Source organism: Patagioenas fasciata, chromosome 34, assembly GCF_037038585.1.
Source record: "Patagioenas fasciata isolate bPatFas1 chromosome 34, bPatFas1.hap1, whole genome shotgun sequence".
In the NCBI taxonomy this organism is placed as follows: Eukaryota; Metazoa; Chordata; class Aves; order Columbiformes; family Columbidae; genus Patagioenas; species Patagioenas fasciata.
This window is the reverse complement of record NC_092553.1, coordinates 2183496-2194913: the sequence shown is the minus strand read 5'-3', so window position 1 is coordinate 2194913 and position 11418 is coordinate 2183496. Positions and strand designations below refer to the sequence as shown.

General features: G+C 55.8%; 1 long non-coding RNA gene across 2 annotated transcripts in view; it reads right to left on the bottom strand.

The window, feature by feature from the left end:
- Positions 1-5962: 5962 nt before the first annotated feature.
- LOC139826088 (uncharacterized) overlaps positions 5963-11418 on the bottom strand; it is a 57486-nt gene continuing 52030 nt past the window's right edge. The window contains exon 3 of one of the 2 annotated variants that reach the window (XR_011736155.1): positions 5963-6591. This is a non-coding gene — a long non-coding RNA (uncharacterized lncRNA). Of the gene's footprint in view, positions 6592-6918; positions 7323-11418 lie in introns of those variants that run through there. The other variant, XR_011736154.1, reaches the window with a different exon arrangement.

Genomic DNA, 11418 nt, shown 5'->3' with positions numbered 1-11418 from the left:
AGCATTCACCCCCTAACACTGCACCCCCAAATCCTGGAACCCCAAACCTTGATTTCCCAAACCCTGCACCCCAAAACCCTGCACTTCCAAACCTTGCACCCCCTGATCCTGCACCCCAAAACCCAGCACCCCAGACCCCTGCGCACCTAAATTCTGCACCCCCAGGTCCTAAACATGTGAACCCTGCACCCACAAACCCTGCGCCCCGAATTCCTCCATCCCCACGTCATGAACCCCCAAACTCTGCTCCCCAAAATCCTGCACCCCCAAACCCTGCCCTTCTAGATCCTGCTCCCCAATACCCTGCACCCTCAGGTTCTGAACCCGCAAATCCTGCCCCCCCAACCCCTGCCCTACCAAACCCTTCAGCCCAAACCCTGCCCCCCCAGATCCTTCTCTCCCAAATCCTGCACCCCACATTGTACTGTCAAACTGTGCCCCCCGAGGTCCTGACCCTTCCAAACCTGCACCCCCAAATTCTGCCTCCCCAAGCCTGCACCCCCAAACCCTGTACTCCAAAATCCTGCACTCCCAAGCCCGGATGCCCCGAAATCCTGCCCACCCAGACCCTGCACCCCGAAATTCTGCCCCACACAAACTTACCCCCCCAGCCCTGATTGCCCTAATCCTGCACCCCAGATCCTTGCCCCCAAACCCTTCACCCCAAACCTGGCATCCCAAACCCTGCACCCCAAATATCTCACCCCCAGATCCTTCCCCACTGCCTTTCACCCCCAGATCCTGACCCCCAAACCCCGCACCCCCAAATCCTTCACCCCAAAACCAATGCAACCCACACTGCGCAACGTTAAATTTCCCCCCAAACCCCTGCACCCCAAACCCCTGATCTCCCAAACTCTGCACCCCAGAACCCCGCACCCCCACATTCTGCCAACAAACCCCTGTCCCCCAGGCTCTGCAGCCCTAAATCGTGCACCTCCTCATCCAGCCCCCCAAACAATGCACCCCCAGATCCTTCCTCAGCACCCTGCACCCCAAATTCCCCACCCAAACCCCTGCACCCCCAAGTCCTGTACCCCAAAGCCCTGCACCAAAAATTCTGCCCCCCAACTCTGCACTCCCAAATCCTGCACCCCCACATCCTGCACCCTGAAACCCTGTGTCCCCCAGTCCTCCACCCCCAAAACCAATGCACCACCAAACCCTGCACCCCAAATCCCTGCAACCCCAAATCCCAACTAACCCTGCACCCCAAAATCCTCCACTCCAAAACCCTGCACCTCCAGATCCTTCCCTCAAACCCTGAACACCTGAACCCTGCACCTCAAAACCCTGCACCCCAAATCCTGACCCCCAGATAATGTCCCCAAAACCCCTACATCTCCGATTCTTCCCCCTAAGCTCTGCACCCTTAAAACGTGCACCCCTAAATTCTGCACCCCCAAATCCTTCCTCCCAAGCCATGAACCCCTCAAACCTGTGATACCAAACCCTGCAACCCTGAACCCTGCGCCCCCAAACCCTGCACATCCCATAATCCTGTACCCCCAGATACTGCTCCCCAAAACCCTGCACCCCCAAACTGTATACCCGAAATGCTGCCATCCCCAAACTCGCACCCCAAACCCTGCACCCTAAAATCAAGTCCTCCCCCAACTTGCACTCAAAACGCTGCCCCCTAAGCTTTGCACCCCCAAATGCTGACCCCCAAACCCCGTGCCCCCAAATCCCACCACCCTAAATCCTTCCCCCTAATCAATGCACTTCCAAACCTTGCACCCCCAAATCCTCAACCCCATGTCCTGAACCCCAAAACCCTGCACCCCCAATTCTGCCTCCCCAAACCCGGTACCCACGGGTTCTGCACCCCAAACTCTGCACCCACAGGTTCTGAACCCCAAACTCCTGCTCCCCCAAGCCCTGCCCCCCAAACTCTGCACCCTCAATTCCCGCACTACCAAACCCTGCACCCCCAGATCCCTCACCCAGACCTGCACCCCAAATCTGGCCTCACCCAGCCCTGTGCCCCAAAACCCAAGATCCTGCTCGCCTACATCTTGAACACCCAAACCTTGCACCATCACATTTTGCATCCTCAAATCCTGCACCCCAAAAGTATTCATGCCCAAATCCTGCACCCCCAGATCCTGCACCCCAAAACCTTCACTACAAACCCTGCACCCTCCACCACCTTAGCACTGCACGCCCAAACCCTGCACCCCCAAATCCTGCACCCCAAATCCTGCTCCTTCAAACCCTTTGCCCCCAAATTTTACCCCCCTAGACCTGCACCCCCAAGCCTTTCTCCCTAAAACCCTACACCCCCGAATTCTGCACCCTAAACCCTGCACCGCCACATCCTTCCTGCAAGACTCTGCACCCCAAAATCGAGCACCCCAGATCCCGCACTTCACTGCATCCCTGAACCCCGAACCCTAAATCCTGCACCCAGATCCTGCAGCCCAAAGCGAGCACCCTAAAATCAAGTCCCCCCAAACCTGCACTGAAAATGCTGAACCCCAAATCCTGCCCCCCAGATCCTGCACCCTCAGATCCTCCTGCCAAAAACCCTGCACCCCAAACCCTGAACTCCCAAACTCTGCACCCAGAGCCCTGCACCCTCAAATCCTGCACCCCTATCCCTGAACACACGACCCCTGCACCCCCAACCTCACCCGAAAGTCCTGCACCCCCAAATCCTGCTCTACCAAACCCTTCAGTGCAAACCCCTGCACCCCAAGATTGTGCTGCCCTAAACACTGAACCCCCAAATCCTGCAGCCCCAGATCCTTGCCTCCCAAAACTCTGCACCCCCAAATCCTGCACCCCAAATCTCTCACCCCCAAATCCTTCCCCCACCACCCTGCAGCCTCAAATCCTTCACCCCCATCCCCTGCACCCCAAAACTCCACACCTCCAAATCCTGAACCCTGAAACCCCGCACCCCCAAATCCTGTGCCCCAGTCCTGTGCACCCCACACTCTGCAACCTTAAATTTCCCCCCAAATCCCTGCACCCCAAACTCTGCACTCTTAGACCTGACTTCTAAACCCTGCACCCCCAAACGGTGCACCCCCAAATCCTGAAGCCCCAGATCCTTCCCTCCCATACCCTGGAGCCCCAAATCCTGAACCCCACAAATCCTGCACCCCTAATCTTCCACGCCCTTAACACTGCACCCCCAAAACCTGAACCACCAAATCCTTCACCCCCAAAACCTCCCTCCTCCAAACCCTGCACTTCAAAATGCTGCACCCCCAAATCCTTCTCCCCAACACCCTGCACCCCCAGATCCTGACCCCAAAACCCTGCACCCCAAATCCTGTACCCCAAAGCCCTGCACTCTCAAATCATACATGCCCAGAACGTGCACCCTAAACTGTGCACCCCAAAATCCTAAACCCCTTAACCCTGCACCCCAGATCCTTCCCTCCCATAACTGGCACCCTGAAATCCCTCACCCCAAATCCCTGCACGCTCAAATCCTCCAGCCCACAAGTCCTGCACCCCCAGGTCCTGAACACCTGAACCCTGCAGACCCAAATGCTGCACCCAGAACTCTTGGTGCCCAAATCCCTGCACCCAAAAGTCTGTCTCCCGAACCTTCACACCAAAGCCCTGCACCCCAATATCCAAAAGCATCCTCTTGTGACTGGCCCAGATGCTCCGTGCATCCTTGGCATAGAGCACCATCATCATCCAACCACCATCATCATCCAACCACCATCATCATCCAACCACCATCATCATCATCCAACCACCACCATCATCATCCAACCACCATCATCATCCAACCACCACCATCATCATCCAACCACCACCATCATCATCCAACCACCATCATCATCCAACCACCATCATCATCCAACCATCATCATCATCATCCAACCAACCAATCCTGAACCCAACCAGTGACCCCATCACCCAATCAGTGACTCCACAACCCAACCAATGACTCCATCGTTCAACCAATGACCCCATCACGCAATCAGTGACCCCATGACCCAACCAATGACCCCATCATTCAACCAATGACCCCATCATTCAACCAATGACCCCATTATTCAACTAATGACCCCATCACCCAACCAGTGACTCCATGACCCAACCAATGACCCCAGGGACCACAGTGCTACCATCTGCCATGGGCTGATCCAGACCACGCTGGAGCAAGGTGAAGCTCCAGAACACTTGCAATACATTGATGACATCATCGTATGGGGCGACACAGCGAAAGAAGTCTTCAAAAAAGGTGAGAGAATAATTCCTGTTCTTTTGGATGCTGGTTTTGCCATAAAACGAAGCAAGGTCAAGGGACATGCACGGGAGATCCAGTTTTTAGGAATAAAATGGCAAGATGGCCGTCGTCAGATCCCAGTGGATGTGATCAACAAAACTGCAGCAATGTCTCCACCTACTAATAAAAAGGAGACACAGACTTTCTTGGGCGTTGCAGGTTTTTGGAGAATGCACATTCCTGACTACAGCCACATTGTGAGCCTCTCTATCGAGTGACTCGTAAAAAGAACCAATTTGAGTGGGGCCCTGAACGCCAAGCCTTTGAACAAATGAAGCGTGAGATAACTCATGCGGTGGCCCTGGGACCAGTCCGAACTGGACCAGATGTTAAAAATGTGCTCTACACCGCAGCCGGAGATAATGGACTTACCTGGAGCCTCTGGCACAAAGCACCAGGAGAAACCCGAGGTCGACCCTTAGGTTTTTGGAGTCGAGGATACAAAGGATATGAGGCCAACTGTACTGCAACTGAAAAGGAGATACTGGCAGCATATGAAGGAGTTCGAGCTGCTTCAGAAGTGATGGGCACTGAAGCACAGCTCCTCCTGCACCTCGACTGCCGGTGCTGAGCTGGGTGTGCAAAGGGACGGTTCCCTCTCCACATCATGGCACCGAAGTTACATGGAGTAAATGGATTGCACTGATCACGCAATGAGCTCGGATTGGAAGTCCCAACCGTCCAGGGATCTTGGAAGTGATTACAGACTGGCCAGAAAGCAAAGACTTTGGGATGTCTGCAGATGAGGAGGAAGTAAAACGTGCTGAAGAAGCACCACCATATAATCCGCTTTCAGAGACTGATAAGCAGTGTGCACTGTTCACAGGTGGATCCTGTCGTCTGTAGGAAAACATCGACGGTGAAAGCTGCTGTGTGGAGTCCCACACGACAAGTTACAGAAGCCACTGAAGGACAAGGTGAATCCAGTCAGTTTGCAGCAGTGAAAGCCATCCAGCTGGCTTTGGACATTGCCGAACGAGAGAAGTGGCCAATGCTTTGTCTCTATACTGACTCATGGATGGGAGCAAATGCCTTGTGGGGGTGGCTACGGCAATGGAAGAAAAGCAACTGGCAGCGCAGAGGTGAAACCATTGGGAACCACGCTGTGGGAAGACATTGCTGCTCGGCTGGAGAGCCTGCCTGGGGAAGTTGGTCATGTAGATGCTCATGTGCCTAAAAGTCAAGCCACCGAGGAACATCGAAACAACCAACAAGCAGATCAAGCTGCTAAGATTAAAGTAGCTGAGGTGGACTTGGACTGGCAACATAAAGGTGAACTTTTCCTAGCTCGGTGGGCCCATGGTGCTTCAGGGCATCAAGGTAGAGATGCAACATGAAAATGGGCTCGTGATCGAGGGGTGGATTTAACTATGGACACTGTTTCACAGGTTATTCATGAATGTGAAACTTGCGCCGAAATCAAACAAGCAAAACGGTTAAAACCTGTATGGTATGGGGGGCGATGGTTAAAGTATAAGTATGGAGAAGCTTGGCAGATTGATTATATTACACTTCCACAAACACGTCAAGGTAAGCGTTATGTACTTACAGTGGTGGAAGCAACCACTGGATGGTTGGAAACATCTGCCGTACCTCATGCTACAGCCCGAAATACCATCTTGGGCCTTGAGAAGCAAGTCCTTTGGTGGCCGGGTACGCCAGAAAGAATTGAATCAGACAATGGTACTCATTTCAAAACCAGTATTATAGACAATTGGGCCAAAGAACATGGTATTGAGTGGGTATATCATATTCCATATCATGCACCAGCCTCTGGGAAAATTGAAAGGTACAATGGTTTGTTAAAAACTACACTAAAGGCACTGGGTGGTGGAGCCTTTAAAAACTGGGATTCACATTTAGCAAAAGCCACTTGGTTGGTCAACACCAGGGGATCAACCAATCGAGCCGGGCCTGCCCAATCAGAAATTCTATGGACTGTGGAAGGAGATAAAGTCCCTGTAGTACACATGGAAAATATGTTAGGAAAGGCAGTCTGGGTTCCTCCTGCCTCAGGCACAGGCAAACCTATTCGTGGGATTGTTTTTGCCCAGGGACCTGGCAGCACCTGGTGGGTGATGCTTAAGGATGGAGAAGTTCGGTGTGCACCTCAAGGGGATTTGATTTTAGGTGAAAATATGCAATGCTGAACTGTACGATGTGAATTGCCGCACTAACAATGTTTAATAAGTGTCTTTCAGATCAAGACAATGGTGATGAAACCAGCGCTGGCTTCTTCGAGTGGCGCCCGACACCTTCTTGGAAGTTGGTGTCCTTAACCCACCAACAGGGGTCATGAGATGCACTTGGACCATTTTCCCTGCCCTGGGAGACTGTGGTGACAAAATGAACTTAATGAACTTTTCAAAGGATGGTCCACTGATTAATTACTCCTGTGTATATATGTACATATGTATATATATATACATATATAGTAGTAGTGATTAATTAGATTGTATTGATAGATTGTATTGATAAGGTTTAAGTATTCAGTGAATGTCATATGATAAGGGGTGGAATGTCCTGGTTTTGTTAAAAACAAGTTTCTCTTTTAGTGAATTTGCCTGTCAGCTCAAGCCTTCATGTCAGCTGCATTTTCCTGGAGAACCAGACACATGTTTTGGTTAAACCCAGCAAGGGAATGGAAACTTATTGACAAGCACAGATGGACATCTCGCGAGAGGGGCAACGAGAAACTGGTGATCGAGAGACTGACCAACGGTGAATAACATTCCATTCACGTGAATACTTCATATAAAAGTGGGAGATCACGAGGATCTCGCCCCTTTTCCCTTTCTCCCTTTTTCCCTCATGGCCGACATCAGGAGAGGACCTTGCTGGTCGTCCCTGCGAACGGAGGCCAGTGAGAGACTGAATCCAGCTCCGGTTGGCTGCAGAGTCTGATCCAGGACTTTGGGTGCTGGCTCTGCAGTTGCTCAGACTTACAAGATTGGTTTTGTATATTTGTATTATTTTCTCTGTTCTCATCAGTAGCATCAGTAAAACATCTTGAACTTTTCCAGCTCTCTCCCCTCTGTGCTTCTTCCCCTCCCGATCGCCTGTGCTGAGTGCGAAGGGGGGAGAGGGAGGGGCAAAAGGGGGAACTGGGGGGGGGAGAGGAGGTTGACAACACATCTGCCAGGGTTTGATTGTCACCCCGCAATCCTAACCCTCGACAGGGACAAAGGGGGTCCCGGGATGTCACAATGGGCCCTGGGGACAAAGGGCGGTCGCCAGGATATCACAATGGGCTCTGGTGACAATGGGGTCCCCAGGATGTCACAATGGGCACTGGGGACAAGTTGGGGTCCCCTGAATTTCACAATGGGCCCTGGGGACAAAGAGGGCTCCCCAGCATATCACAATGGGCCCTGGGGACAATGGGGGGTCCTGGGACGTCACAATGGGCCCTGGGGACAAGGGGGGGTCCCCAGGATGTCACAATGGGCCCTGGGGACAAAGAGCGTCCCCAGCATGTCACAATGGGCCCTGGGGACAAAGGGGGTCCCCACGGTATCAGAATGGGCCCTGGGGACAAAGGGGGGTCCCCTGAATGTCACAATGGGCCCTGGGGACAATGGGGGGTCCTGGGATGTCTCAATGAGCCCTGCGGACAAGGGTGGTACCCACGGTGTCACAATGGGCCCTGGGCACAACGGGGGGTCCCCATAGTGTCACAATGGGTCCTGGGGACAATGGGGGGTCCTGGGACGTCACAATGGGCCCTGGGGACAAGGGGGGGTCCCCAGGATGTCACAATGGGCCCTGGGGACAAAGAGGGGTCCCCTGAATGTCACAATGGGCCCTGGGGACAAGGGGGTGCAGAGGATGTCACAATGGGCCCTGGGGACAATGGGGGGTCCTGGGATGTCACAATGGGCCCTGGGGACAATGGGAGTCCCCAGGGTGTCACAATGGGCCTTGGGAACAAGGGGGTCCCCCAGATATCACAATGGGCCCTGGGGACAATGTAAGGTCCTGGGCTGTCACAATGGAACCTGAGGACAAGGGGGGTCCCCAGGATGTCACAATGAAGTCTTGGGACAAAGGGGGTCCCCAGGATGTCACAATGGGCCCTGGGGACAAAGCGGGGGTCCTGGAATCTCACAATGGGCCCCAGTGACAAAGGGGGTCCCTATGGTGCCACAATGGGCCCTGGGGACAAAGGGGGTCCCCTGGATGTCACAATGGGCTCTGGGGACAAGGAGGGTCCCCAGGATGTCACAATGGGCCCTGGGGACAAAGGGGGTCCCCACGGTATCAGAATGGGCCCTGGGGACAAGGGGGGTCCCCTGAATGTCACAATGGGCCCTGGGGACAATGGGGGGTCCTGGGATGTCACAATGAGCCCTGCAGACAAGGGTGGTACCCACAGTGTCACAATGGGCCCTGGGCACAAGGGGGGGTCCCCATAGTGTCACAATGGACCCTGGGGACAAGGGGGTGCCGAGGATGTCACAATGGGCCCTGGGGACAATGGGGGGTCCTGGGACCGCACAATGGGCCCTGAGGACAATGGTGGGTCCCCTGAATGTCAAAATGGGCCCTGGGGACAAAAGGGGGTCCGCAGGATGTCACAATGGGCACTGGGGACAAAGGGGGGGTCCCCAGGATGTCACAATGGGCCCTGGGGACAATGTGGGGTCCTGGGATTTCACAATGGGCCCCAGTGACAAAGGGGGTCCCCTGAATGTCACAATGGGTCCTGGGGACAATGGGGGGTCCTGGGACGTCACAATGGGCCCTGGGGACAAGGGGGGGTCCCCAGGATGTCACAATGGGCCCTGGGGACAAAGAGGGGTCCCCTGAATGTCACAATGGGCCCTGGGGACAGGGGGGTGCAGTGGATGTCACAATGGGCCCTGGGGACAATGGGGGAAATCCAGGATGTCAGAATGAGTCATGAGGACAAGGGGGGGTCCCCATGGTGTCACAATGGGTCCCCAGTGACAAGGAGGGGTCCCCATGGTGTCACAATAGGCCCTGGGGACAAAGTGGGGTCCAAGAATGTCACAATGGGCCCTGGGGACAAAAGGGGTTGCCATAGTGCCACAATGGGCCCTGGGGTCAAAGGGGGTCCCCATGGTGCTACAATGGGGCCTGGGGACAAAGGGGGGTCCTGGGATGCCACAATGAGCCCTGGGGACAAAGGGGGTGTCCCCATGGTGCCACAACGGGCCCTGGGAGGAAGGGGATGGCCAGGATGTCACAATGGGTCCTGGGGAAAATGGGGGGTGCCCAGGATGTCACAATGGACCCTGAGGACAAGCGGGGGTCTCCATGGTGTCACAATGGGCCCCAGTGACAAAGGGGGTCCCCTGAATGTCACAATAGGTCGTGGGGACAATAGGGGGTCCTGGGACGTCACAATGGGCCCTGGGGACAAGGGGGGGTCCCCAGGATGTCACAATGGGCCCTGGGGACAAAGAGGGGTCCCCTGAATGTCACAATGGGCCCTGGGGACAATGGGGGGTCCTGGGACGTCACAATGGGCCCTGGGGACAAGGGGGGGTCCCCAGGATGTCACAATGGGCCCTGGGGACAAGGGGGTGCAGAGGATGTCACGATGGGCCCTGGAGACAATGGGGGGTCCTGGGACATCACAATGGGCCCTGGGGACAAGGAGGGATCCCCAGGATGTCACAATGGGCCCTGGGGACAATGGGGGGTCCTGGGACGTCACAATGGGCCCTGGGGACAAGGGGGGGTCCCCAGGATGTCACAATGGGCCCTGGGGACAAGGGCGTGCCGAGGATGTCACAATGGGCCCTGGGGAGAATGGGGGGTCCTGGGATGTCACAATGGGCCCTGGGGACGAGGTGGGGTCCCCAGGATGTCACAATGGGCCTTGGGAACAAGGGGGTCCCCCAGATATCACAATGGGCCCTGGGGACAATGTAAGGTCCTGGGCTGTCACAATGGACCCTGAGGACAAGGGGGGACCCCAGGATGTCACAATGACATCTTGGGACAAAGGGGGTCCCCAGGATGTCACAATGGGCCCTGGGGACAAAGGGGGTCCCCACGGTGTCAGAATGGGCCCTGGGGACAAGGGGGGTCCCCTGAATGTCACAATGGGCCCTGGGGACAATGGGGGGTCCTGGGATGTCACAATGAGTCCTGGGGACAAGGGTGGTACCCACGGTGTCACAATGGGCCCTGGGCACAAGGGGGGGTCCCCATAGTGTCACAATGGACCCTGGGGACAAGGGGGTGCCGAGGATGTCACAATGGGCCCTGGGGACAATGGGGGGTCCTGGGACCTCACAATGGGCCCTGAGGACAATGGTGGGTCCCCTGAATGTCAAAATGGGCCCTGGGGACAGAGGGGGGTCCGCAGGATGTCACAATGGGGACTGGGGATAAAGGGGGGGTCCCCATGGTGTCACAATGGGCCCAAGTGACAAGGAGGGTCCCCACGGTGCCACGATGGGTCCTGGGGACAAGGGCGTCCCCCAGATGTCACAATGGGCCCTGGGGACAATGGGAGGCCCCAAGGTGTTCAGAACGAGCCCTGGGGACAAAGTGGAATCCTGGAATGTCACAATGGCCCCCAGTGACAAAGGGGTTCCCCATGGTGTCACAATGGGCCCTGGGGACAAAAGGGGTCCCCAGGATTTCACAATAGCACTGGGGACAAAGGGGGGTCGTGGGATGTCACAATGGGCCCTGGGGACAAGGGAGATCCCCATGGTGTCACAATAAGCCCTGGGGACAAAGGGTGGTCCTGGGACATTTCAATGGGCCCTGGGGACAAAGGGGGGACCCCAGGATGTCACAATGGGCCCTGGGGACAAAGGGGGGTCCCCATGGTGTCACAATGGGCCCTGGGGACAAGGGGGTCCCCCAGATATCGCAATGGGCCCTGGGGACAAAGTAAGGTCCTGGGCTGTCACAATGGACCCTGAGGACAAGGGGGGTCCCCCAGATGTCACAATGGGCCCTGGGGACCAGGGGGGGTCCTGGGATGTCACAATGGGCCCCAGTGACAAAGAGGGTCCTCATGGTGCCACAATGGGCCCCAGTGACAAAGGGGGTCCCCTGGATGTCACAATGGGCTCTGGGGACAATGGGGGGTCCTGGGACGTCACAATGGGCCCTGGGGACAAGGAGGGCACCCCAGGATGTCACACAGGGCCCTGGGGACAATGGCGGGTCCT